Genomic DNA, 3,376 nt, shown 5'->3' with positions numbered 1-3,376 from the left:
TGCCTTCCTCCAGGGGATCTTCTCAATCCATGAATGGAACCCCAGTCTCTGGTATCTCCTGTACTGGCCGGCGGGTTCTTTACCACCAGCGCCACCTGGGAAGTCCCTTATTTAGAACAGGGGGGCGTACTGAGAACTTCCACTGACAGCTTCCACTTGGGAAGCTGTGTGTGTCTGTCTGTGGTCAGAGGAAGCAGAAGCGGATGAGAGGGGGAGCCAGTATACAAAGGGATCCTGGCCAGACTATGTGAATATACAACTCTGACCACAAAGGTCCATCTAGTCAAAGCTATGGTTTTTTCTGCGGTCATGTATGCATGTGAGAATTGGGCCATAAGGAAAGCTGAGTGCAGAATTGATGCTTTTGAACTGTAGTGTTGGAGAAGACTCTTGAGAGTCCCTTGGACTCCAAGGAGATCCAACCAGTCCATCCTAAAGGAAATCAGTCCTGAATATTCGTTGGAACCTGAAGCTGAAGCTGAAACGCCAATACTTTGGCCACCTGATGAGAAGAACTGACTCATTTGAAAAGACCGTGATGCTGGGAAAGATTGAAGGCGGGAGAAGAATGGGACGACAGAGGATGAGATGGTTGGATGGCATCACTGACTCAATGGACATGAGTTTCAGTAAACTTCGGGAGTTGCTGATGGACAGGGAGGCCTGGCGTGCTGCAGTCCATGGGGTCACAAAGAGTCAGACAGGACTGAGCGACTGAATTGAACTGAACTGACCCACAATCCCTCCAGCAACCAGGCCCGATCGATGGGGAGGATGTGGATCCGTGTATGCAAGCTTCCTTAAGGTCCGGGTGGGCGCCCCTCCCGCGCCGCCGCCAGCTCTGCGTGTTCTCACGTGGTGGTGGCGGTGGGGGGATCTCCGTGGATTTCACGCCGGGGTGACTCTGGAGCGTCCCCGTGCTTACTGCGATGGAAGCAGGACGCGGCGGGGCGGGGCGGGGCGGGGCGGGGGCGGACCTAGAACTGGAAGGGGGCACTTCCATTTGGGTAGGAGTCGTTGGGGTGCAGGTAAAAGCCTGGGGGCCGCGGGAGAAAAGGGGAAAGAGGTTAGGAACGCGCCCCGCGGGCAGTGGTGCGGCGCCGGGCGAAGGAGACGGCGGTGACGGTGACGGTGACGGCCGCGGCCGCAGCGCGGGGGGCGGTGGCCGGCGGAAGCTAACCCGCCGCAGGGGCGCCTCGCCGGGAGTCGTGCCCGGAGCCCCGCCCCAGCGCGCGCCGCCGGACCCGCCGCTCGTCCTCTCGGAGGTGGCCGCGTCCGGAGGGCCGGAGCGCGGAGAAGGACACCGGAGCTGACGGGAGAGGCGCGGGGGAGGGAGGGGAGGGGAAGGGAGGGAAGGGGGTAGGAGCGGGGGAGGGGCGGAGGATGGGGGCGGGGGAGGGGGGGAGGCGAGTGGGGAGGGGATGGAGGGTGATGCGGGGGGAGGGGAAGGGAGGGATGGGATGGGGTGGGGTGGGGGCGGGGTGGGGAAGGGTGGGGGAGGGGATGGGGACAGGGGAGGAGAGGAGAGGAGAGGGGATGGGGGCGGGGAGGGGAGGAGACGAGGTGCCTCCTGACCACCTGAGAACCACCGGGTGGGGAGGAGGCGCTGACCCCCACCTTCTCATTCTGCCTCGGGTTTTCCCTTCTTCCCCCAAGCCGCCGGGGCGCTCCATCACCAGCCCTCCAGAGTCCGACGTTAGCCGGTTAGTCACCCTTCGGCACGTCTCCGCACACCCCGTGCGTGTCCCCCCACCCCATCAACCCCCGACCCCACCACCTCGCCCACAGGAATCAGATCTCAGAGGCCTGGCAGTAACTCCAAGGAACCAGTTCCAAAGCAGAAGCATCTCAGATGAAGAGAAGGCCTCCCCGACTCCCGGCCCACTGCCCTCGCCGTGGCTGGGTGACTTGACTTTAGCCTTCCTCCCGAGCGGCCTTTCCTCTCCCTCGACATTGCCCCAGGAGATGATTTAAGTCTGATTTCATCAGCTTGCAGTCCATTTGAGGGAGCACTCGTTCACAAGCCTGTCCACTGCCCTGGCCCCTGACTGACGCCTTCCAGTCTCCAGAGGCAGCTCTGTGATGTCACTGGGAAAAGAATTAGCATCACTTTAGTTCAGTAGAGCCAAGGCCTTCCGGATAAGTTCAGCGCAACACCAAAGTGAATCCCGGAAACACCACGGGGAACTCGTGGACAAGAAGGACTGTAGCTCTTTTTCCTGGGGATCAGTCCCACCCCGTGAGTAACCAGATATGCACACCCGTTGTTAGATTAGTCTTCATTAGCAAACTGCGTTTTCCTACCAGGGTTTCAAAGACCGTCAGTGGATCTTGCTTCCTGAAACGTTAAATAGAAATGTTGATAGGGATAGAATAGAACAGTTATACAGGCATCTGGGCTTCTGTGGTGGCTCAGAGGTAAAGAATCTGCCTGCAATGCAGGAGACAGGCATCTGGGCTTCCGTGGTGGCTCAGAGGTAAAGAATCTGCCTGCAATGCAGGAGACCTGGGTTCTATCCCTGGGTGGGAAAGATCCCCTGGAGAAGGGAAAGGCAACCCACTCCAGTATTCTTGCCTGGAGAAGTCCACAGACAGAGCAGCCTGGTGGGCTACAGTCCAGGGGGTTGCAAAGAGTCAGACACGACTGAACAACCAGCACACATACAGGCACCTGTACAAGTCCCTGTAGGGGACTGTAGATAGAGAGGGAAACCCAAGAAACTTTGGGAGACCACTTCGAGTTAGTGATCGTTCAAGAAAGCTATCAGAGTATCATGGAAGGAAACAGGCTTGCGTAACTATAAAACCATAAATAAAAGCATGAGATATGCCCCAGATCATTAGGTGGAAGAAAAATATTACCACCCTTCCACTGATCTGAGTAAGTGTTATCATAATCCTAGTTTAACTTCAGAGGGTCAGACACTCTCCTGTGAGGTATGAAGGAGGAACTAGTGATATAAGCCTTGTGTGTGTCTCCTCAAAGAAGGTGGTCTTTTCTTCTCCCCACTTTCCTTTGATTATAAAATTGTAGCTCACTTTAATCTCATGTCTGAGCCTCCCACCTGCCCACTTGCCTATCTCACAAGCATCCTATATTAATAAGTCTATTTCTTGCCTATCTCTGTGCCTCTCGCTGAATTCCTTCTATGCTGAGATACAAAGATCCTGAGCCTCAGTAAGTCCAGACACCAAGTAAGTGAATCCAATTAAAAGATTAGGGGTTCGAGTCCCAATCTGAGGTATGACCTGGAGAAGGGCAGGTTTGAGTCCTGGCCATATGGGTTCAAGTCCCATTCTGTGTTGCATGATTTCATTGTGACTTGGTTTTTAAAGCCTTCCAAAATCTATTCCCATAGTGGCTCTGTAAATTCAC

At 55.8% G+C, this 3,376-nt stretch overlaps 1 long non-coding RNA gene across 1 annotated transcript; it reads left to right on the top strand.

The window, feature by feature from the left end:
• Positions 1 to 1,478: 1,478 nt before the first annotated feature.
• LOC133240074 (uncharacterized) lies at positions 1,479 to 3,121 on the top strand. Its single transcript, XR_009734091.1, has 2 exons — positions 1,479 to 2,418; positions 2,478 to 3,121. It is a non-coding gene; the product is annotated as an uncharacterized LOC133240074 (long non-coding RNA).
• Positions 3,122 to 3,376: the final 255 nt, after the last annotated feature.

This window comes from Bos javanicus, chromosome 27 (genome assembly GCF_032452875.1).
Source record: "Bos javanicus breed banteng chromosome 27, ARS-OSU_banteng_1.0, whole genome shotgun sequence".
Classification (NCBI taxonomy): Eukaryota; Metazoa; Chordata; class Mammalia; order Artiodactyla; family Bovidae; genus Bos; species Bos javanicus.
This window is presented reverse-complemented; position numbering and strand designations above follow the sequence as displayed.